Source organism: Mobula hypostoma, chromosome 2, assembly GCF_963921235.1.
Source record: "Mobula hypostoma chromosome 2, sMobHyp1.1, whole genome shotgun sequence".
Classification (NCBI taxonomy): Eukaryota; Metazoa; Chordata; class Chondrichthyes; order Myliobatiformes; family Myliobatidae; genus Mobula; species Mobula hypostoma.
Window position 1 is genome coordinate 30,847,698 of NC_086098.1, and position 26,120 is coordinate 30,873,817.

Consider the following 26,120-nt stretch of genomic DNA (forward strand, 5'->3'; position numbering starts at 1 on the left):
ATGATAAATTGTGATTTTCATCACACTATTAAACAGCAATAGAATAACAATATCTCTCTTGTAAACAACAAAAGACTTTTTTTCCTTCCCCCCTCTACACTCCGCAAGCTATCTTTCCTCTCACTCCTCTCTCCGTTCCCATTTCATTCTTTCTCCCTCTCCTCATTCTCTTCCTCTTCTTGGCATTTGCTTTCCCCTGTCTTCTCTTTGCTCCACCTCTTTTCTTCCCTTCCTTGATATATCACTTCCCTTTTCTCTCTCACACAATCTTGTTCCGCTTCTCCCCTCTTGTTCTCCCCCTTTTTCTTCCCCTTATTCTTTTTCTAAAACTCCTTCCCCCATCATCATCCTGTCGCAACCTGGTCTTTCAATGACCTTTAACGTGAAGTCTAGTGATCAAAGCCTAATAGTTCACTTCAGTTATGAACGCTGAAATATCATATTGACTTCGTCCTCATTTCTTCATGGGATTTATTCTAATAGACTTCCTCACCAGACTCTGGAACTATTGTCAAGATTGATTTATATAACATTAGGACATGAGTTTTAGTTTAATTAAGCTTCAAAGTAGAGAGGTGAATGGAATAGAGTCATGGAATTGTACTCTTGTACAGAGTGGCACAGAAGCATAGTGATTAGCACAATACTATTACAGCGTCAGTGATCGGGGTTCATTTCCCACCACTGTCTGTAAGGAGTTTGTACGTTCTCTGTGTGACTGTGTGGATTTCATTCAGGTGCCTTGGTTCCCTCTGACATTCCAAAGACGTACAGGTTAGTAGGTGAATTATTCACATGGGTGTAATTGGGCAGCGTGGACTCATTGGGCTGGAAGGACCTTTTACCAAGCTGCATCTCTAATAAAAAAGGGCCTTTGGTCTACAGATCCATGCCATCTTTTCAGTCCATCCTCAATAATCCCATTTGCCAGCACTGGGTTTATAAACCTTTCTAAACATTGCCTATTTAAGTGCCCGACTTCATGTCTCCAAAATGCAGAGATTGTATCTGGCTCCATCACCTTGTGTTCAAGATGTCAACCACTCTGTGTAAAAGAAACTTGCTCCCCAAATCCTCTTAAAAATTCCTTCCTCTCAGCCTAAACCTATGCCTTTTTGCTTTTGGTACACCAATCATGGGAAAATCATCCTGGCTATCTACCCTATTTATATCTCTTATAATTTTATATACCCCTATCAGGTGACCCTTTAGAAATGATCCTGACTATCTACCCTATTTACGTCTCTTATTATTTCATACATCCCTGTCAGGTGACTCTTTAGTCTCCTTCACTCCAGGGAAAACGAATCCAGCCTATCCAATCTCTCACCATAACTAAAGTCCTTCAATCCAGGCAATGTCCTGGTGAATCTCCTCTCCACTTTCTCTGGCACAACCACATCATTCCTGTAGTGTGGTGACCAGAAATGCACACTATACTCCAGGTATGATTGAAGCAGCCTTTTTGTTTAGTTGCAACACAGCATCCCAACTGTTATTTTCTTTATCACGTCCTATGTCTTCTTCATGAAACATTGAACATAGAACATAGAACAAAGAAAATTACAACACAGTACAGGCCCTATGTCCAACTATCCTTTGAACCTGCTCCAAGATCAATATGACCCTTTCTTCCCATATATCCCTCCATTTTTCTTTTATCCATGCACCTATCTAAAAGTCTCGTAAACATCCCCTATGTATCTGCCTCTACCACCCTCCCTGGCAGTGTGTTCCACACACCTTCCGCTCTCTATGCAAAAAAAAACTACCTCTTGCATTCCTACTTTACTTTCCTCCAATCACCTTACAATGATGCCTTCACATATTAGCCACTTCTATCCTGGGAAAAAGACACTAGCTGTCCACTCTATATGCCTCTTATCTTGTAAACTCCTATCCAGTCACCTCTCATCCTCCTTTGCTACAGAGAGAAAAACCAAGCTCGCTCATCCTTTCCACCCTGTTAACCTGTGTTGCCTCTTTCAGGGAATGATGGACTTGAACCTCTGTTCATTGATGTACCTTAGTGTACTTTTCTATATATTTTATCTTATTCGACATCCCAAAATGCAGCACTTAGCCCTTGTTAGGATCACCTCCCACCTGTCAATTCTCCACCCAAATTTCCATCTGATTTATATTCTGCTGCCACTTTAGGTAATCTTCCTCAAGGGAACATATTTAATTTTTTTATAGCAACACACACAAAATTCTGGAGGAACTCAGCAGGGCAGGCAGATCTACAGAAAAGTCTACAGTCGACGTTTCAGGCCGAGTCCCTTCAGCAGGACCGAAACATCGACTGTACTCTTTTCCATAGATGCTGCCTAGCCTGCTGAGCTCCTCCAGCATTTTGTGTGTGTGTTGCTTGGATTTCCAGCAGCTGCAGATTTTCTGTTGTTTGTAAGTTTTTTTAAAATATATTCACAAGTGCAAGTAATGTATTAACATTAATCCATTGACTTCCCTTGGAATTTATATCACTTGCTAACGGTGATTCATTGGCAACCTCGATTCCAATTAGCAACAATCATTATTTATGACATTTGACTATATTTTGCTGTAATATATGATGTATTGTGCTATCAAACCCCACTTAACACTACGAATGCACAAATAATATTTTCCACATATACATGAGAAATTGAGCAGACGCTGGAAATCCAAAGCAACACATACAAAATACTGGAGAAACTCAGGAGGTCAGGCAGCATCTATGGAGACGGATGGAGACTAAAGAGGAAACTGCCAGAATATAAGGTGAGAAAGAGGAGAAAGAGGATAGATAGAAGGTGATAGTGAAGCCAGGTGGGTAGGAAAGGTAAAGGGCTGGAGAGGAAGAAATCAGATAGGAGAGGTGGACCATAGGAGAAAGGGAAGAAGGAGGGGTGGTGACATAGAAACATAGGAACATAAAAAACCTACAGCACAATACAGGCCCTTCGGCCTACAAAGCTGGGCTGAACATGTCTTTACCTTAGAACTACCCATAGCCCTCTATTTCTCTAAACTCCATGTACCCATTCATCTAAGCTCCATGTACCTATCCAGGCAGGTGAGAAGGGGTAAATCACTAGAGTGGGGAATGGAAGAAGAGGGGAGAAAGAGGGAAACATGTTTTTACCAGAAGGAGAAATTGATATTCATGCCATCAGGTTGGAGGTTATCCAACCAGAATATAAGATGTTGCTCCTCCACCCTGATGGTTCCTCATTGTGGCACAAGGGGAGGCCATGGATTGGCATGTCGGAACAGGAATGGGATTTGGAATTAAAATGTCTGGTCATTGGGAAGTTCCGCTTTTGGCGGATGGAGCAGTCGTGCTCGAAGAAGCGTTCCCCAGTTTCTAACAAGTCTCACCAATGCAGAAGAGGCTGCATCGGGAGCACTGGCCACAATAACCAATCCCAGCAGACTCACAGGTGAAGTGTTGCCTCACCTGGAAGGACCACTTGGGCCCTGAATAGAGGTGAGGGAGGAGGTCAATGGCAGGTGTAGCACTTTGACCACTTGCAGTTTTCAACATGATAGTAACAATGTAATTGTAAGCAAGGTTTTCACTTTCTGTTTTTAAAGAGGTAGGCTAACATATTGTAGTTATGAATTTTGTTGCATCTCCACATGTTGTATTACAAGGAAAACGTGTTCTGAATAAATTGGAGTATACACTATATGCAGATCTAATCTAATCGAAAATAAAAACAAAACAATTGCCGCTAGCCTGCGAACACCCAGGGGTTCTTATACTTGCAAGACACACCCTCAGCTCCAATGAAGTGATTGTTCAGAGTCAAATCCTTTATTCAATTCTTTGTTAGCAATCAGCAAGTGAACAATGAGAGGTATAGATAGGGAAAATGCAAGCAGGCTTTTCCCACTGAGGCTGGCTGGGAATACAACTAGACGTCATAGATTAAAAGTGAAAGGTGAAAAGCTTAAGGGGAGAATGAGGGGAAACTTCTTCACTCAGAGGGTCGTGAGATTATGAAATGAGCTGCCAGCACAAGTGGTGAATGCCAACTCAATTTCAACATTTCAGAGTAGTTTGAATAGGTACATAGATTGTAGGAGTAGGGTCCTGGTGCAGGTCAGTGAGTGTAGGCAGCTGAAATGGTTTCAGCATGGACTAGATGGGCCAAAGGGCCTGCTTCAATGCTCTGCTTCTCTCTGACTCTATGACAATTTTGAAGTGATGAGCCAAAGCATACCCAGATGTAAGTGATATCAAGTGGTCAGCAAAGATATGACCTCTGCCAGTCCCAAACTACAAACTGCCATGAAATAAGCATGAATATGTAGCGTATTCCCTTTGTTTTTCCAACACCCCCAGTAGTTACCACAATAACACACAATACAGAGTACATGGCTCCTACATTCCAGTCCCCTAATTAATATAATAAAATAATATACACTAATATACTATAATAATAGTAATAACATACTACGAAAACACAGGGGACATGAAATCTCAATGTTTATACAAATATTCCCTTTTGGTGAGCCGTCTATTCCGGATTGTGATCCAAGTTGTCCCTCTTGACAATATTCAGGAAAATCCGTCTTGAATGGTCATCCAAGTGTAAAACTGAAGTCTCATTAGCTGTCAGCTCTGGCTGAGCGTGGTCTCTTCTACCATCATGGTCTCCTTTCAATGCTCTATTAACAGTCCATCTCAGCATTATTCTGATTGTATAGGGTCTATCATTAACACTGTGACTCACTTGCAAAGGCTCCAATGCCTTAGGCACATTTTATGCCTATCAACAGCTCAATTTCTGGCAAATAAATATGCTTCAGGTGAGACCATTCCAGAAGATCTCTCCGATGAGGAATGTTCCCTTTGAGAATGGGCATACTTTCCTGTACATAGATGTTAGGCAGTTCAGAATAGTTTTCATGACCCAAGCCAACCGCTTCCAATCCTGAAACATCATACTGTAGCTACTCATGATCTTTTCTTGACCCATCATACATCAGAGAATACATATTCCTTTTCCTGTCAGGTTGAGCTTGTTCATGAGAGGGATCTAGGAATACAGATACAAAATTCCTTAAAAGTGGCATCACAGGTAGATAGGGTCATAAAGAGAGCTTTTGGTACATTGGCCTTTATTAATCAAAGTATTGAGTATAAGAGCTGGAATGTTATGTTGAGGTTGTATAAAGCATTGGTGAGGCCGAATCTGGAGTATTGTGTTCAGTTTTGGTCACCAAATTACAGGAAGGATATTAATAAGGTTGAAAGAGTGCAGAGAAGGTTTACAAGGATGTTGCTGGGACTTGAGAAACTCAGTTACAGAGAAAGGTTGAATAGGTTAGGACATTATTCCCTGGAGCGTAGAAGAATGAGAGGAGATTTGATAAAGGTATATAAAATTATGATCGGTATAGATAGAGTGAATGCAAGCAGGCTTTTTCCACTGAGGCAAGGGGAGAAAAAAACCAGAGGACGTGGGCTAAGGGTGAAGGGGGAAAAGTTTAAAGGGTGGGCTTCTTCACACAGAGAGTGATGGGAGTGTGGAATGAGCTGCCAGACGAGGTGGTAAATGCGGGTTCTTTTTTAACATTTAAGAATAAGTTGGACAGATACATGGATGGGAGGTGTATGGAGGGATATGGTCCGTGTGCAGGTCAGTGGGACTAGGCAGAAAATGGTTCAGCACAGCCAAGAAGGGCCAAAAGGCCTGTTTCTGCGCTGTAGTTTTTCTATGGTTTTCTATGAGGTTACCTGTACAGAACACTGCAGTATTTCCTTGATCTAGGAAAGCATAAGTAACTACTGTCTTGTTACTCTTCTTAGACTTCACCTGAACTGGAATTATAGAAAGTTTACAATTATGATCACCAGCCCCTGTAAAACCATTAGATACCAGAGTAGTCCATGCTGCTGTGTTTGCTTCATTCATAGCTTGTTTCGAATCCACCATTTTCATCATTTTCAGGCTCAGTTTCAGCCTCATTTTCCTTAGTATGCACCATAAGGCATAAGAGCAGAATTAGGCCACCTGGCCCATCAAGTCTGCCCCGTCATTTCATCATGGCTGATCCAATTTTCCTCTCAGCCCCGATCTCCTACCATCTCCCCGTATCCCTTCATGCCTGACCAATCAAGAATCTGTCAACCTCTGCCTTAAATATCCATGAAGACTTGGCCTCCACAGCTGCCTGTGGCAAAGGATTTCACAGATTCACCACTCTTTGGCTAAAGAAATTCCTCCTCATCTTCATTCTAAAGGGTTGCCCCTCTATTCTGAGGCTGTGTCCTCTGGTCTTAGACTCTCTCACCATAGGAAACATTGTTTCCTCATTCACTCTATCATGGCCTTTCACCATTTGATAGATTTCAATGAGGTCACACCTCATTCTTCTGAATTCTAGTAAATACAAGCCCAGAGCCATCAAGTTCTCTTCATATGACAAGCCATTCAATTTTGGAATCATTTTCTTGAACCTCCTTTGAATCCCCTCCAGTTTCAGCACATCCTTTCTTAAATAAGGGATCCAAAACTGCTCACAATACTCCATGTGAGGCCTCAGCAGTGCTTTATAAAGTCTCAACATTACATCTTGCTTTTATGTTCTACTGCTCTTGAAATGAATTCTAACATTGCATTTGCCTTCCTCATCACAGACTCAACCTACAAATTAACCTTTAGGAAATCCTACATAAGAACTCCCAAATCCTTTTCTGTCTCCGTGTTTTATATTTTCACTCCATTTATAAAATAGACAATGCTCCCATTTCTTCTACCAAAGTGCATGACCATACACTTCCTGACACCATTTCAGCTGCCATTTCTTTGCTCATTCTCCTAATCTGTCTAAGTCCTTCTGTAGCCTCTCTACTTCCTCAACTACCTACCCCTCCACCTATCTTCATATCATCTGCCAACTTTGCAACAAAGCCATCAATTCCATTATCCAAACCATTGACGTATAACATGGAAGAGAATTGGTCCCACCACAGACCCCCATAGAATACCACCAGTCACCAGCAGCCAGTCAGAAAAGACTCCCTTTATTCCCAATCTTTGCCTCCTGCCAGTCAGCCACTGCTTTATCCATGCTAGAATCTTTCTTGTAAGACCAAGGGAATATAACTTGTTAAGCAGCCTCATGTATGGCGCCTTGTGAAAATCCAAGTACACAACACCAACCTATTCTCCTTTGTCTATCCTGCTTATTATTTCTTCAAAGCATTCCAACCGATTTGTCAGGTAAGATTTCCTCTTTTTATCCTGTTTTATCTTGTGCCTCCAAGTACCCTGAGACCTCATCCTTAGTAGTTGACTTCAACGTCTTTCCAACCACTGAGTTCAGACTAACTGGCCTGTAGTTTCCTTTCCTTTGGTTCTTTCCCTCCTTGAAGAGTGGAGTGACCTTCACATTTTTCCCATCTTCTGGAACCATTCCAGAATCTAGTGATTCTTGAGAGATCATTAGAAATGCCCTTTAGAAACTATTCAGCTACCTCTTTCGGAAACCTAGGGTGTACACCATCTGGTCCAGATGACTTATCTATATTCAGACCTTTCAGTTTCCCAAGAACCTTCTCTCTGTTATGGTAACTTCCCACACTTCATGACCTCTAACATCTGGAACTTCCGCCATACTGATAATATCTTCCACAGTGAAGATGCACACAAAATACTTATTCAGTTCATCTGCATTTCATTGTCTCCCATTACTACCTCTCCAGCATCGCTTTCCAGCGGTCAAAATCCACTCTCGCCTCTCTTTTATACTTTATGTTTCTGAAGACATTTTTGGTATCCTCTTTAATATTATTGGCTAGCTTACTTTTGTATTCCATCTTTACCTTTTTATTGATCTTCATTAGTTGCTTTCTGTTGGTTTTTAAAAACTTCCCAATCCTCAAAATACCCACTAATTTTTGCTCTATTATATTCTCTCTCTTTGGCTTTTATGTTGGTTTTGACTTCTTTTGTCAGCCATGGTTGTGTCATTCTTCCTTCAGAAGAATTCTTTCCCTTAGTGATGTATATAATCAGTGTTTCTGAATTGCTTCCAGAAATTCCAGCCATTACTGCTCTGCCATGAACTCTGCCAGTGTTCTTTTCCAATCAATTAAATGCGAGGCTGAAGAATTGGAGCGGGGGCAGGGATTCAGATTTCTGGATAATTGGGACCTCTTCTGGGGCAGGTGGGACATGGACAAAAGGGATGGGTTGCACTTGAATCCGAGGGGGACCAATATTCTTGCGTGCAGATTTACTAGAACAGTTGTGAATGTTTTAAACTAAAATGGCAGGGAGATGGGAACCAGGACAAACCAGCAGGCTTACAAGTAGATGATGGGTGTAACATGAATGTAAGGAAGGACAAGCCAAAGATTGGGTACAAAGAGTTAAATTATACTACAGAGACAAACTTCAAAAGGGTGAAGAATGCATTCAGAATAAAGAGGATGAACTCACTGCGCAATTAGAGATTCGTTGGTATGATGTTGTGGGTACGACTGAGTCATGGCTGAAAGAAGCGATAGTTGGGAGCTTAACATCAAAGGATATACTTTGTATCAAAAGGCCAGGCAGGAAGGCATAGGTGCTGGTGTGGCTCTGTTGGTCAGAGATGGAATTTCATCTTCAGAAAGAGGTGACATGGGGTCAGAGGATGTCAAAACATTGTGGATGGAGTTAAAAAATTGCAACTGTGCCATATATAGGCTTTCAAACAGTAGCCAAGATTGAGATCTTGGGATTGGGATTGAGATTGCAGAGGAAGCCAGAAAAAGTATGCTATAACGGTAATGACACAACTGTAATGAAGGACTTCAATATGTAAGGGAATTGGGAAAATCAGGTTGGCGTCGATCGCAAGAGAGGGAATTTGTTGAATGCCTGTGAGATGGCTTTTCAGAGCAGATTGTGCTTGAGCCTATTCGGGGAAAGGTTATCCTAGGTTGGATTTTGTGTAATAACTCAGATTTTATTAGGGAGCTTAATGTGAAGGAACCCTTAGGAGGCTATGATCATAATATGATTGAATTCATACTGCAGTTTGAGAGGGAGATGCATAACTCACATGTATCTGTATCACAATGGAATAAAGGGAATTACAGAGGCATGAGCGAGGAGCTTGCCCAGGTGGATTGGAGGAGGATGCCGGTGAGGATGACGGCAGAGCAGCGATACCTGAAGTTTCTGGGAATAGTTCACAATGGGCAGGATAGATATGTCCCACAGAAGAAAGTTCTCAAATAGCAGGGAGAAGGCAATCGTGGCTGACAAAGGAAGTTGAGCAGTGGTCCCCAGCCACCGGGCCGCGAGGGAACGATATGATTTGGTGATATGAGTCAGCGGCACCTTTCCTCATTCCCTGTCACGCCCACTGTCGAGCGCGAACGCACGCGAGCTCATCACGCATGCGTCAGCCATGTCAGCGCGGGAAGGAGATCAACTCCTCGAGCTTGCAAATGACGGCGGGCTGAAAAGTATGTTTGACATAACATCTGTGCCGGCATTCTCTTCCTAGAGATGCTGCCTGGCTGCTGCTGCAACTTTTATGTGTGTTGCTAAATATCCTGAGATAGCCACGAAAGCACTGAAAACGTTGCTTCCATTTCCAACATATCTCTGCAATGAATGCAACGAAAAGTAAATTGCGGAATAGACTGGACATAAGGAACCCCCTTTGAGTATCGCTGTCTCCCATCACCCCTCGACAGGACCGTCTTGTTGCAGGAAAACAAGTATTCAGCCCAGGGCTCCCACTGATTCAGCGATAGTGGTGCGTTGCAATGATTTTATGTGTTCATACGAGGAAAATATGCGCTGTGTTTAATATCCAGACGTTACTTAAAATGTTATGATGCTATTAACTTATAAGTGACTTATATAACCATATAACAATTACAGCATGGATACAGGACATCTCTGCCCTTCTAGTCCGTGCCGAACGCTACACTCACCTCGTCCCACCGACCTGCACTCAGCCCATAACCCTGCATTCCTTTCCTGTCCATATAGCGGTCCAGTTTAACCTTATGTGATAATATCGAACCTGCCTTTACCACTTCTACTGGAAGTTTGTTCAATACTTACTTCAAGCTCCCCTGTCCTCCCCTGATAATTGACTTATCGCTATATTCATGCGAGGAAAATATGCGCTGTGTGTTTAATATTAAATTCGTTAGATAAACCCTTTCAGAAACGAAATTGAGTGTATTAGCCACTTATCACCTATATTCCGGTCGTGGTTAACAGCCCCCTCCCGAACAGAATCGCCAAAAACGATTTGCTGAAAAGAAATCGGCACGTGCACGTTCACGCATGTGCACGGGTTCCCGCGCAAGGCTTCATGGTCATTGTAGTCTTTCTCGGGGTAAACACAATGTATTTGATCAACGCACATCAAAGTTGCTGGTGAACGCAGCAAGCCAGGCAGCATCTCTAGGAAGAGGTACAGTCGACTTTTCAGGCCGAGACCCTTCGTCAGGACTAACTGAAGGAAGAGTTAGTAAGTAGCAATCAATGAGTTTGATTGCTACTCTTGCCCGTTGGCAACCATTTCACCGCGCCGCCCCCCCTCGGCCGGTCCACAAGAATATTGTCAATATGAAACCGGTCTGCAGTGCAAAAAAGGTTGGGGACCCCTGAAGTTGAGGACTGCATAAAACCAAAGGAAAGGGCACATAAGGTAGCAAATATGAGTGGGAAGTTGGATGATGGGAGGCTTTTAAAATTCAACAAAAGCCAACTAAAAAGCTATAAGAAGGGAAAAGATGAAATATGAGGGTAAGGCAGGATATCAAAAGAATTTTCAGTTATTTAAAGAGTATAAAGAAATTATAGGTAACTTCAGATTGCCTCTGCCATTGATCTCACCGGCTCCAACACCTCAGGGCATATTCAAAATCTGGACTCCAGCAACGACAATGGACACATACGAAGCGATCGCGCAACCACCAACTGCGACTCCAGCCTTGAACTCCAGGCCGGGTCTTTATGTGCTGCTATTCTGACTCCCGTCTCCCCTTCCCCCACCAATACTCTGCAATCCCATCTCCTTCAGATCCCACCGTCAGCTCCTGGGTCCTCAGAGGCTCCATCTTTCTCTCACCCCAACCCTCCCCTCTCCACTGACACCCCCAGCCTCCCCCCTCCCCCCTCTGATCCCAGCTCTCATCCGTGCCGGGTCTTTACCATCCCCTCCGACCTTCAGCTGTCGGATGCAGAGCGCTCTGTCCTCAGTAAGGGCCTCACCTTTGTCCCCCTTCGCCCACACCTCAGCGAGTTCCGTGTTCGCCATGATGCGAACTTTTCTTCCGCCCTCTCCGTCTCCGAGCCTACTTCTTCGGCAGGGACTCTTCTACCCCCACCGATGACTCCTTCTCCCGTCTTCAGCCCTCCTCTTCTTCATGGACACCCCGCTCTGGTCTTCTGCCTGCTCTGGATCTCTTTATCACTAACTGCTGACGGGACATCAACCGTCTCGACTTCACCGCACCTTGTCCCCATTCCAACCTCACTCCTTCGGAACGCTGTGCTCTCCACTCCCTCCGCACTAATCCTAACCTTATTATTAAACCCGCCGATAAGGGGGTTGCTGTTGTAGTCTGGCGTACTGACCTCTACCTTGCCGAGGCACAGCGACAACTTGCGGATACCTCCTCTTATTTACCCCTCGATCGTGACCCCACTAAGGAGCACCAGGCCATTGTCTCCCACACCATCACCGAATTCATCCGCTCAGGGGATCTCCCATCCACTGCTACCAACCTTATAGTTCCCACACCTCGCACTTCCCGTTTCTACCTCCTACCCAAGATCCACAAACCTGCCTGTCCTGGCCGACCTATTGTCTCAGCTTGCTTCTGCCCCACCGAACTCGTTTCTGCATACCTCAACATGGTTTTATCCCCCCTTGTTCAATCCCTTCCTACCTATGTTCGTGACACTTTTCACGCTCTTAAACTTTTCGATGATTTTAAGTTCCCTGGCCCCCACCGCTTTATTTTCACCATGGATGTCCAGTCCCTATATACTTCCATCCCCCATCAGGAAGGTCTCAAAGCTCACCGCTTCTTTTTGGATTCCAGACCTAATCAGTTCCCCTCTACCACCACTCTGCTCCGTCTAGCGGAATTAGTCCTTACTCTTAATAATTTCTCCTTTGGCTCCTCCCACTTCCTCCAAACTAAAGGTGTAACTATGGGCTATGCCTGCCTTTTTGTTGGCTTTGTGGAACAATCTATGTTCCGTGCCTATTCTGGTATCTGTCCGCCACTTTTCCTTCGCTACATCGACGACTGCATTGGCACTGCTTCCTGCACACATGCAGAACTCGTTGACTTTATTAACTTTGCCTCCAACTTTCACCCTGCCCTCAAGTTTACCTGGTCCATTTCTGACACCTCCCTCCCCTTTCTAGATCTTTCTGTCTCTGGAGACAGCTTATCCACTGATGCTACTATAAGCCTACTGACTCTCACAGCTATCTGGACTATTCCTCTTCTCACCCTGTCTCTTGCAAAAACGCCATCCCCTTCTCGCAATTCCTCCGTCTCCGCCGCATCTGCTCTCAGGATGAGGCTTTTCATTCGAGGACGAGGGAGATGTCTTCCTTTTTTAAAGAAAGGGGCTTCCCTTCCTCCACTATCAACTCTGCTCTTAAATGCATCTCCCCCATTTCACGTACATCTGCTCTCACTCCATCCTCCCGCCACCCCACTAGGAATAGGGTTCCCTTGGTCCTCACCTACCACCCCACCAGCCTCCGGGTCCAACATATTCTCCGTAACTTCCGCCACCTCCAACGGGATCCCACCACTAAGCACATCTTTCCCTCCCCCCTCTCTCTGCATTCCGCAGGGATCGCTCCCTACGCGACTCCCTTGTCCATTCATTCCCCCCTATCCCTCCCCACTGATCTCCCTCCTGGCACTTATCCGTGTAAGCAGAACAAGTGCTACACATGCCCTTACACTTCCTCCCTTACCACCATTCAGGGCCCCAAACAGTCCTTCCAGGTGAGGCAACACTTCACCTGTGAGTTGGCTGGGGTGATATACTGCGTCCGGTGCTCCCGATGTGGCCTTTTATATATTGGCGAGACCTGACGCAGACTGGGAGACCGCTTTGCTGAACACCTACGCTCTGTCCGCCAGAGAAAGCAGGATCTCCTAGTGGCCACACATTTTAATTCCACATCCCATTCCCATTCTGACATGTCTATCCACGGCCTCCTCTACTGTAAAGATGAAGCCACACTCAGGTTGGAGGAACAACACCGTATATTCCGTCTGGGTAGCCTCCAACCTGATGGCATGAACATGGACTTCTCTAACTTCCGCTAATGCCCCACCTCCCCCTCGTACCCCATCTGTTACTTATTTTTGTACACACATTCTTTCTCTCACTCTCCTTTTTCTCCCTCTGTCCCTCTGAATATACCCCTTGCCCATCCTCTGGGTCCCCCCCCCGTCTTTCTTCCCGGACCTCCTGTCCCATGATCCTCTCGTATCCCTTTTGCCAATCACCTGTCCGGCTCTTGGCTCCATCCCTCCCCCTCCTGTCTTCTCCTATCATTTTGGATCTCCCCCTCCCCCTCCAACTTTCAAATCCCTTACTCACTCTTCCTTCAGTTAGTCCTGACGAAGGGTCTCGGCCTGAAACGTCGACTGCACCTCTTCCTACGGATGCTGCTTGGCCTGCTGCGTTCACCAGCAACTTTGATGTATGTTGTTAGATAATGGAATTGATGGCTTTGTGACAAAGTTTGTGGAAGATAGGTAGAGAGGTAGGTAGTGCTGAGGAAGCAATATGATTGCAACAGGACTTAGACAAATTGGAAGAATGGGCAAAAATGTGGCAGATGGAATATAGTTTTGTGAAATGCATGAAAACGCATTTTGGTAAAAGGATCAATAGTACAGACTATTATCTAAATGGGGAGAAGTTTCAAACATCGGAAGTGCAGAGGGACTTAGGAGTCCTCATGCAAGACTCCCAGAAGGTTAATTTACAGGTTGAGTCTGTGGTAAAGAAAGCAAATGCAATAAGAACATAGAACATAAGAAATAGGAGCAGGAGTAGGCCATCCGGCCCATCGAGCCTGCCCCACCATTCAATAAGATCATGGCTGATCTGTCCTTAACTCAGCTCCATCTACCTGCCTTTTCCCCATAACCCTTAATTCCCTTACTATGTAAAAACCTATCTAACTATATTTAGTGAAGAAGCCTCAACTGCTTCCCTGAGCAGAGAATTCCACAGATTCACCACTCTCTGGGAAAAACAGTTTCTCCTCATCTCTGTCCTAAATCTTTTCCCCTGAATCTTGAGGCAATATCCCCTAGTTCTAGTCTCACCTACCAATGGAAACAACTTTCCTACTTCTATCTTATCTATCCCTTTCCAAATTTTGTATAGAAACCATAGAAACTACAGCACAGAAACAGGCCTTTTGGCGCTTCTTGGCTGTGCCGAACCATTTTCTGCCTACTCACACCGACCTGCACACGGACCATATCTCTCCATACACCTCCCATCCATGAATTTGTCCAATTTATTCTTAAATGTTAAAAAAGAACCCACATTTACCACCTCGTCTGGCAGCTCATTCCATACTTCCACCACTCTCTGTGTGAAGAAGCCCCCCCAATGTTCCCTTTAAACTTTTCCCCCCTCACCCTTAACCCATGTCCTCTGTTTTTTTTTCTCCCCTTGCCTCAGTGGAAAAAGCCTGCTTGCATTCACTCTATCTATACCTATTATAATTTTATATACCTCTATCAAATCTCCCCTCATTCTTCTGCGCTCCAGGGAATAAAGTCCTAACCTATTCAACCTTTCTCTGTAACTGAGTATCTCAAGTCCCAGCAACATCCTTGTAAACCTTCTCTGCACTCTTTCAACCTTATTTATATCCTTCCTGTAATTTGGTGACCAAAACTGAACACAATACTCCAGATTCGGCCTCACCAATGCCTTATACAACCTCATCATAACATTCCAGCTCTTATACTCAATACTTTGAGTAATAAAGGCCAATGTACCAAAAGCTCTCTTTACGACCCTATCTACCTGTGATGCCCCTTTTAGGGAATTTTGTATCTGTATTCCCAGATCCCTCTGTTCCACTGCACTTCTCAGTGCCTTACCATTAACCCTGTATGTTCTACCTTGGTTTGACCTTCCAATGTGCAATACCTCACACTTGTCTGTATTAAACTCCATCTGCCATTTTTCAGCCCATTTTTCCAGCTGGTACAAGTCCCTCTGCAGGTTCTGAAAACCTTCCTCACTGTCTACTACACCTTCAGTCTTTGTATCATTAGCAAATTTGCTGATCCAATTTACCACATTATCATCCAGATCATTGATACAGATGACAAATAACAATGGACCCAGCACTGATCCCTGTGGCACACCACTAGTCACAGGCCTCCACTCGGAGAAGCAATTCTCCACTACCACTCTTTGGCTTCTTCCATTGAGCCAATGTCTAATCCAATTTACTACCTCTCCATGTATACCTAGCGACTGAATTTTCCTAACTAACCTCCCATGCGGAACCTTGTCAAAGGCCTTACTGAAGTCCATGTAGACAATATCCACTGCCTTCCCTTCATCCACTTTCCTGGTAACCTCCTTGGAAAAACTCCAATAGATTGGTCAAACATGACCTACCACGCACCCATGTTGACTCTCCCTAATAAGTCCCTGTCTATCCAAATGCTTGTAGATTCTGTCTCTTAGTACTCCCTCCAATAACTTACCTGCTACCGACGTTAAACTTACTGGCCTATAATTTCCCGTATTACCTTTCATCCTTTTTTAAACAATGGAACAACATGAGCCACTCTCCAATCCTCCGGCACCTCACCTGTAGACAGCGACATTTTAAATATTTCTGCCAGGGCCCCTGGAATTTCAACACTAGTCTCCTTCAAGATCCGAGGGAACACCCTGTCAGGTCCCGGGGATTTATCCACTTTAATTTTCCTCAAGACAGCAAGGACCTCCTCCTTTTCGATCTGTACAGTTTCCATGATCTCACTACTTGTTTCCCTTAATTCCATAGACTTCATGCCAGTTTCCTTAGTAAATACAGACGCAAAAAACCTATTTAAGATCTCCCCCATTTCCTTTGGTTCCGCACATAGCCGACCACTCTGATCTTCAAGAGGACCAATTTTATACCTTACAATCCTTTTGCTCTTAATATACCTGTAAAAGCTTTTTGGATTATCCTTCACTTTGACTGCCAAGGCAACCTCATCTCTTCTTTTAGCCCTCCTGATTTCTTTCTTATACTCCTCAAGCACCTTATTTACTCCCTGCTTCCTATACATGTCATGCAACTCCCTCTTCTTCTTTATCAGAGTTGCAATATCCCTTGAGAACCAAGGTTCCTTATTCCTATTCACTTTGCCTTTAATCCTGACAGGAACATACAAATTCTGCACTCTCAAAACTTCTCCTTTGAAGGCTTCCCACCTACTGATCACACCCTTGCCAGAGAACAACCTGTCCCAATCCACACTTTTTAGATCCTTTCTCATTTCTTCAAATTTGGCCTTCTTCCAGTTAAGAACCTCGTTATGATCTCTGGAATCAAAGTGCTTCCCTACACAGACTTCCGTCACTTGTCCTAACTCGTTTCCTAACAGGAGATCCAATATTGCCTCCCCTCTAGTTGGTCCCTCTATATATTGATTTAGAAAACTTTCCTGAACACATTTTACAAACTCTAAACCATCTAGACCCCTAACAGTATGGGAGTCCCAATCAATATATGGAAAATTAAAATCCCCTACCACCACAACTTTATGTTTCTATAACATCCTTTCTCATTCTTCTGAATTCCAGAGAGTATATTCCCAAGCGACTCAATCTCTTCTCATAGGTTAACTCCTTCAACACTGGAATCAACCTGGTGAACCTCCTCTGCACTCCCTCCAAAGCCAGTATATCCTTCCTTAAGTACGGAGACCAGAACTGCACACAGTACTCCAGGTGTGGCCTCACCAGTACCCTGTATAGTTGCAGCATGACCTCCCTGCTCTTGAATTCAATCCCTCTAGCAATGAAGGCCAACATTTCATTTGCCTTCTTAATAACCTGTTGTACCTGCACGCCAACGTTTTCTCTTTCATGAACAACACTCCCAAGTCCCTCTGCACAACAGCATGCTGCAATCTTTCACCATTTAAATAATAATCTGCTCTTATATTATTCCTTCCAATGTGGATGATCTCACATTTACCAACGTTTTATTCCATCTGCCAGACCTTGGCCCACTCATTTAACCTATCTATATCCCTCTGTAGACTCTCCACATCCCCTGTACAATTTGTTCTTCCACTCAGTTTATTGTCATAGCAAATTTTGTTACGCTACATTCAGTCCCCTCTTCCAAATCATCAATGTAAATGGTAAACAGCTGCGGGCCCAGCACCAACCCCAGCGGCACCCCACTCACCACTGACTGCCAACCACAGAAACATCCATTTATACCAACTCTCTGCCTTCTGTTGGTTAACCAATCCACTATCCATGCCAATACACTTCCTCCGACTCCATGCATCCGTATCTTATAAGTCTCTTGTGTCGCACCTTATCGAACGCCTTCTGAAAAGCCAAGTATATGACATCCACCTGCTCCCCTCCATCTGCTGCACTCATTATGTCCTCAAAGAACTCCAGTAAGTTTGTCAAACAGGACCTTCCCTTTCTGAAACCATGCTGCGTCTGTCTAATGGAACCACTCCTTTCTAAATGTTTCGCTATTTCTTCCTTAATGACAACTTCAAGCATTTTCCTGACTACAGATGTTAAGCTAATTGGCCTATAGTTGCCTATCTTTTGCCTACATCCTTTTTTAAAAAGTAGCTTGACATTTGCTGTCTTCCAATCCGTTGAAATAAATGTTGGCATTTATTTCAAGGGAATAGAATATAAAAGCAAGGAGATAATGCTGAGCCTTTATAAGACATTAGTCAGGCCACATTTAGAGTATTGTCAACAGTTTTGGGCCCCATATCTCAGAAAAGGATGTGTTGTCATTGGAGAGAGTCCAGGGGAGGTTCACGAGGATGATTCTGGGAATGAAGGGGTTAACATATGAGGAGCATTTGTCAGCTTTGGGCCTGTTCTCACTGGAATTTAGAAGAATATGAGGGGATCTCATTGAAACCTACTGAATGTCAAAAGGACTAGATAAGGTGGATGTGGAGAGGATGTTTCCTCTGGTGGGGGTATCTAGAACTGGAGGGCACAGCCTCAAAATTAAGGGCAACCCTTTAGAGAGGGTTGATAAGGAGAAATATTTTTAAACAGTGATTAGTAAATCTGTGGAATGCCCTGCCACAGGCTGCGGTGGAGGCCAAGTCCATGTATATATTTAAGGCAGAAGTTGATCATTTCCTGATTGGTTAGGGCGCTAAGGAATATGACAAGGAGGCAGGTGTATGGGGTTGAGTGGGATCCGGGATCAGCCATGATGGAATGGTGGAGCAGACTTGATGGGCTGAATGGCCTAATTCTGCTCCTATTTCTTATAGTCTTATGGTCTCATGGAGTCTGTGTAGATAGGTCTCTATCAGCTTGGGACACAGGAATTTTTCCCCATTCTTCTTTACAAAACTGCTCAAGCTATGTTGGATTGCATGGGGATCGTGATTGAACAGTCCTTTTTAAGTCCAGCAACAAATTCTCAATTGGATTCGGGTCTGGACTCTGACTTGGCCACTCCAGGACATTGACTTTGTTGTTTTTAAATCATTCCTGTGTAGCTTTGCTTGGGGTGATTGTCTTGCTTGAAAACAAATCTTCTCCCAAGTCTCAGATCATAAGGATTTCATCCAGGATTTCCCTGTATTTTGCTGCATTTATTTTACCCTCTACCTTCACAAGCCTTCCAGGGCCTGCTGCAGTGAAGCATCCCCACAGCATGATGTAGCCACCACCATGCTTTATGGTAGTGATGATGTGTGAGGTTTGGTTTACACCAAACAGCATTTAGTCCAATGGCCAAAAATCTCCACTTTGGTTTCATCAGGTCATAGATCCTTCTCCCAGCTGACTTCAGAGTCTCCCACATGCCTTCTGGCAAACTCTAGCCAAGATTTCATGTGAGTTTTTTTCAACCGTAGCTTTCTCTTTGCCACTCTCCCATAAAGCTGTGACTGGTGAAGCACCCAGACAACAGTTGTTACATGCACAGTCTCTCCCATCTCAGCCACTGAAGCTTGTAACTCCTCCAGAGTTGTTGTAGATCTCTTAGTGGCCTCCCCACTGGTCCCCCTTTTGTATGTTTCGCAGTTATACAGTTTCTGAGGACGGCCTGCTCTAGGCAGATTTACAGTTTGTGCCATATTCTTTCTCTTTCTTGATGATTGACTTTTGTCAAGTCAAGTTAAGTCACTTTGATTGTCATTTCAACCATAACTGTTGGTACAGTACACAGTAAAAACGAAACAATGATCCTCCAGGACCATGGTGTTATATGAAACAACACAAAACTACATTAGACTTCAGGCCTGCACAGGACTACACAAAGTGCACAAAACAGTGCAAGACAGTACAATAATTAATAAACAAGACAATAGGCACAGTAAAGGACAAATTACAATATAATAAATGATGTAAATTTAAATGTAAATGCAAATGTAAACAATGCTTTAGCAGGAATTGAGAAAGAAATGAGCAAAAATTGCAAAGGGAGTGGAGTGGTGTTCGGTTGAGAGAGTGTGTGTGTGTGTGTGTGCGTGTGTGTGTGTTTGTGTGTGTAGGTTGGTCTCAGACTAGACTCTGGGAATTGAGGAGTCTAATGGCTTGGGGGAAGAAACTGTTACACAGTCTGGTCCTGAGAGCCCGAATGCTTCGATACCTTTTGCCAGATGGCAGAAGGGAGATGAGTTTGTATGAAGGGTGCATGGGGTCCTTCACAATGCTGTTAGATTTGCGGATGCAGTGTGTGGTGTAAATGTCTGTAATGGCGGGAAGAGAGACCCCAATGATCCCTTCAGCTGACCTCACTATCCACTGCAGGGTCTTGTGATCCGAGACGGTGCAATTTCCGAACCAGACAGTAATGCAGCCCCCTCAGGATACTCTCAATACGTCCTCTGTAAAATGTGGTGAGGATGGGGAGGGGAAGATGGACTTTTTTCAGCCTTTGCAGAAAATAGAGACACTGCTGGGCTTTCTTGGCTATGGAGCTGGTGTTGAGGGACCAGGTGAGATTCTCTGCCAGGTGAACACCAAGAAATTTGGTGCTCTTAACGATCTCTGTGGAGGAGTCGTCGATGTTCAGTGGAGAGTGGTCGCTCCGTGTCCTCCTGAAGTCAACAACCATCTCCTTTGTTTTGCTCACATTCAGATACAGGCTGTTGGCTCTGCACCAGTCCGTTAGCCACTGTGCCTCCTCTCTGTATGCTGACTCATCGTTCTTACAGATGAGACCCACCGCGGTCGTGTCATCTGCGAACTTGATGATGTAATTTGAGCTGTGTATTGCTGCACAGTCATGGGTCAGCAGAGTGAACAGCAGTCGACTGAGCACGCAGCCCTGGGGGGCCCCCGTGCTCAGTGTGGTGGTGTTGGAGATGCTGCTTCCAATCCGGACTGACTGAGGTCTCCCAGTCAGGAAGTCTAGGATAGAGGGAGGTGTTCAGGCTCGGTAGGGTCAGCTTTCCAATCAGTTTCTGAGGAATGATTGCGTTGAATGCTGAACTGAAATCTATAAACAGCATTTGAACGTACATGTCCTTTTCGTCCAGGTGGGTGAGGGCCAGGTGGAGGGTGGTGGCAATGGCGTCATCTGTTGAGCGGTTGGGACGATACGCGAACTGCAGGAGGTCCAGTGAGGGGGGCAGCAGGGTCTTGATGTGCCTCATGATGAGCCTCTCGAAACATTTCATGATGATGGATGTGAGTGCAATGGGACGGTAGTCTTTGAGGCAGGACACTGAAGACTTCTACGGCACGGGGACGATTGTGGTGGCCTTGAAGCACGTTGGAACGATGGCGCTGCTTAGGGAGATGTTGAAAATGTCGGTGGGAACATCTGCCAGCTGGTCTGCACATCCTCTGAGCACTCTGCCAGGAATATTATCTGGTCCAGCAGCCTTATGTGGATTTACTGTACTCCAAGGATATTCAGTGAATTGGAAATTTTCTTGTATCCATCTGCTGACTTGTGCTTTTCAATAACCTTTTCTTAGAGTGGCTTGGAGTGGTCTTTTCTCTTCATGGTGTAGTTTTTGCCAGGATACTGACTCATCAGCAACTGGACCTTCCAGATAGAGGTGTATTTTTACAACAATCATTTGAGACACCTTAACTACACATGGGTTTATATATAGTTAGGACACCTTAACTAATTATGTGACTTCAAAAACCAGTTGGCTGCACCATTGATGATTTGGTGTGTCTTGTTAAAGGGGGTGAATACTTATACAATCAATTATTTTGTGTTTTTATATTTGTAATTAATTTAGATCACTTTGTAGAGATCTTTTTTTCACTTTGACATAAAGAGTCTTTTTCAATGTTAAAAAAGCCAAATTAAATCCACAGTGATTCAATGTTGTAAGACAATAAAATATGAAAATTTCCAAGGGGTGTGAATATATACAGTATATATACAGTCATAAAATACTGCTATACTATTAATAACTTACAATTTGCTCTCAAGTTAATAATGAAGCAATGACAGAAAAGTGCCACAAGTGCAGATTATGACAGATAAGTGATTAAATATGAAAGCCAAAATGTTGCTGTCTGGGGTACACCCCTTTGCTGTATGTTTCATGAAAATGGTTTCTTGTGTTATGGATTCCAATTCAAATGCAATAAGCAGCATTATGTTGCAGTACTCGCAAGATTGTTATGAGCTAAACTCCCAAATTAAATCACTCCGTTTATCAAGATGAGTTAAAAAAGCCAGTGAACATCTGACACTGAAAAGCAATATAACCAGTGTGAAGTCAGATATTCCTTCAAAATAAAAGAGCTGTCCATTTACAACAGTTCAGATGAACATATTTTTTCCTTTCAAAGCCGTGAGTCTTTGGAATTCTTCTTCAATTGGCACTGGAAGTAGTGTCTGGATTTTTTAAAGTTAGGGATACATGTAGTGGTCATTTTATTTGGCACACCTGCTCATTAATGCAAATATCTCATCTACCAATCATGTGGTAGCATCTCACTGCATAAAAGCATGCAGACATGGTCAAAAAGTTTAGCTGTCATTCAGACCAAACAACAGAATGGGGAAGAAATGTGATCTAAGTGACTTTGACTGTGGAACGATTGATAGTGCCAGGTGGGGTGAAACATAGAAACATAGAAAATAGGTGCAGGAGTAGGCCATTCGGCCCTTTGAGCCTGCACCACCATTCAGTACGATCATGGCTGATCATCCAACTCAGAACCCTGTACCAGCCTTCCCTCCATACCCCTGACCCCTTTAGCCGAAAGGGCCATATCTAACTCCCTCTTAAATATAGCCAATGAACTGGCTGTGGCAGAGAATTCCACAGATTCAGCACTCTCTGTGTGAAGAAGTTTTTCCTAATCTCAGTCCTAAAAGGCTTCCCCTTTATCCTCAAACTGTGACCCCTCGTTCTGGATTTCCCCAACATCGGGAACAATCTTCCTGCATCTAGCCTGTCCAATCCCTTTAGGATTTTATAAGTTTCAATAAGATCCCCCCTCAATCTTCTAAATTCTAGAGAGTATAAGCCTAGTCGATCCAGTCTTTCATTATATGAAAGTCCTGCCATCCCAGGAATCAATCTGGTGAACCTTCTTTGTACTCCCTCTATGGCAAGAATGTCTTTCCTCAGATTAGGGGACCAAAACTGCACGCAATGCTGCAGGTGTGGTCTCACCAAGGCCTTGTACAATCCGCAAACTTGGAGATGCTGCATTTAATTCCCTCATCTAAGTCATTAATATATATTGTAAACAACTGGGGTCCCAGCACTGAGCCTTGGGGTACCCCACTAGTCACTGCCTGCCATTCTGAAAAGGTCCTGTTCATTCCCACCTTTTGCTTCCTGTCTGCCAACCAATTCTCTATCCACATCAATACCTTACCCCCAATACTGTGTGCTTTAAGTTTGCACACTAATCTCCTGTGTGGGACCTTGTCAAAAGCATCTCCTGTGTGGGACCTTGTGAAAAGCATCTCCTGTGTGGGACCTTGTCAAAAGCATCTCCTGTGTGGGACCTTGTCAAAAGCAAGGTCCCACACAGGAGATGCTTTTGAGTGACCCAGGAGATCAGAAACGGATGATCTCCTGGGATTTTCATGCACAACATCTCTGGAATTTACAGAGAATGGTGCAAAAAAAAGAATCAGTGAGTGGCAATTCTCTGGGTGAATTAATGAGAGAGGTCAGAGAAGAATGGCCAGATTGGTTCAAGATGACAGGAAAACTACCGTAACTCATATAACCATACATTACAATAGTGTGTGGAAAAGCATCTCTGAATTCACAACACTTGGAAGCTTGAAGTGGATGGGGTTCAGCAGCAGAAGACCACAAACATACACTCAGTTGCCACTTTATTAGGTAGAGCAGGTACCTCATAATGTGGCTACTTTGTTGAAATTGATTCATGCCAAGTTAAGGAATGAAAGATTACTAGGTTCGGTGGAATAGATCATAGAAACATAGAAAACCTACAGCACAATACAGGCTCTTCAGCCCACAATGCCATGCAGAACATGTACTTACTTTAGAAATTACCTAGGGTTACCCATAGCCCTCTACTTCTAAGCTCCATGTACCTATCTGGAAGTCTCTTAAAAGACCCTATCATATCTGCCTTCACCAACATCGTCAGCAGCCCATTCCACGCACTCATCACTCTCTGTGTAAAAAAAAAACATACCCCTGATTATCTCCTCTGTACCTACTTCCAAGCACCTTAAAACTATGCCCTCTCGTGTTAGCCATAATGCAGAGATGAAGTTAGTATTAGATTAACTATGATTTTATTCACTGATGGAGCAGGTTTATATGTGTGGTTTCATATATTCTAAACTTCTGCTACTTTCTGTCCCTGATTGGACATTGGAATTCAGCTGCTCTAATTATTGTCGCTTTTCAGTCTTTGTGATGTTACTGGACGGCTGTGGAGGCCAAGTCATTGGGTATATTTATTGCGGAGAATAATAGGCTCTTGATTAGTGATGGTGTCAAAGTTTACAAGGAGAAGGCAGGAAAATGGGTTCAGATGGATGGATAATAGATCAGCCATGGTGGAATGGCAGAACAGACTCAATGGGTTGAATGGCCAAATCCTGCTCCTACGTCTTATGGTCTTAATTTTAGAATCCCTAACTAAGTAAATGAAGATACAGTTACTTCTCCTGTTCTGTTGGATAACCCGTAGAGGGTGCTGTTGCTTCCTTTTCACTCTTCCGACTTGCAATGCCAAATATCATAGGCATGGAACATACAAGAGCAAGTCTAAGCAGCTGACAACATTTGACAGTCACGCAATGAGGATCTATCTCCTTTTTTGCCTTAAGATCATTATTATTAATTTGTCACTATATATTGATGGTGGTCCTCTGGAATGGGAATTGGATTATTATTGTCTTATGTACTAAGGTATTATGAAAAGCTTGTCTTGCACAGTGTTCATGCAGATCAATTCATTGCACAGTACACTGAAGAGGTACAAGGTAAGACAAAAGATAATGCAGAATAAAATATATTAGCCACAGCAAAAGTGCAGTGTAGGTAGATAATAAGGTGTTTGATTGTGAGGTCAAGAGTCCATCTTGTATTTGGGGTTCAACCTTAAGCAGAAAGGAAAAAAAAACTCCTTTTTTTAATATAAATTTTATTTGTTACACACTGATTATCCCAAACTTCTGCACTGTAATTCCAAATGTACTACAAATATAGAAATAGATCCTCTGACATTGTAAATTTATATTTTATTTATAAAATATGCTTTATACGTATAAAGAATAAGTGCTGTAATTTTCCATTGTGTCCTGAAAAAAGGTTGCATTCTAATGAGGTGTGCTTCAAAAAACGGGAATTAGTAGTATTTATTCTGAAGTCTACGAAGCCATTTTAGTGTCCGAATATACTGACCATTGCATGTTTGAACCATAGTTTGGTACCTTGGCCATCGTCTTCATTGTGAAAAAAAAACGGGTTGGTATGTTAATATGTCAGTCATTTCAGATCAATTCAAAAATTTAAAATTACTTTTTAGATTGCACAACATTAGTGACATAAACATCTCTGTCTGCCATCCTGGACATATCTGTGTACAGGTACTGTGATAAATTCATCCAGTAGCCTGCTTCATCTGCAGAATTGGCCCTTAATAAAGTTAGCTTTTAATTAATCATTTAATAATGAAATTAATAAAGAGTTTCCTTGCAGTACCTCTTAACAGATCCCAGCTGTGTGGATAAATGGAACTTACAATATGCTTCAGCCAAAGCCGTGCCTGCAGGGAGACTGATATCTTGAAGGAATTCCTGGCGGATCTTTATTATCATTTTTCCTATCTGACTTTTTTCCTTTTTCCTGTCCTACAGTCTTAGAATTCCAGCTAATGCACTCAGCAGAATGAGACTGGTTAGATTTTGATTTCAGTTTCTTTCCACTGGGCAAGATGTATGAGAAGCATCGACCCTGCCAACACACTGGGTGCATTAGATTTCAGTTTGATGGCTTCCAATGTGGCTGAGAAGCCTACTTCAGCTCATCATAAAGTGGGTTTCCAAGCAAGCATTGGAACTTGACTAAGTCCCCACAATTAATTTTCTTATCTGCTTGTTACCAACTTCTCCTTGACAGTAGCAAAGGCTCAGCAGTGCCTATAGTATCCTTGAAGTTCAAAGAGAGCAAATCCACCTAAATGTTGCTAGGAAACCTTTACTCATGTGTAATGGAGAGCATATTGACCTACTGCATGGTACACCAGCTACAACAAGATCGCCTGTAAAGCTCCTCGATGAGTGATTAGGACTGCACAGAACATCACTGGGACATAACTACCAGATATGGAAACTACTTACAACTCACAATATCTACAGTGGGCTCGCAAAATCGTGATGGACTCATTTCACCCGGTAATGATCTGTTCAACTTCCTACCATCGGGC

The 26,120-nt window shown here is 43.4% G+C and overlaps 1 pseudogene; it reads right to left on the reverse strand.

Moving 5' to 3' along the window:
- The window catches only part of LOC134343110 (RNA-binding protein 25-like), a 44,980-nt pseudogene extending 19,846 nt beyond the window's left edge, over positions 1-25,134 (reverse strand).
- Positions 25,135-26,120: the final 986 nt, after the last annotated feature.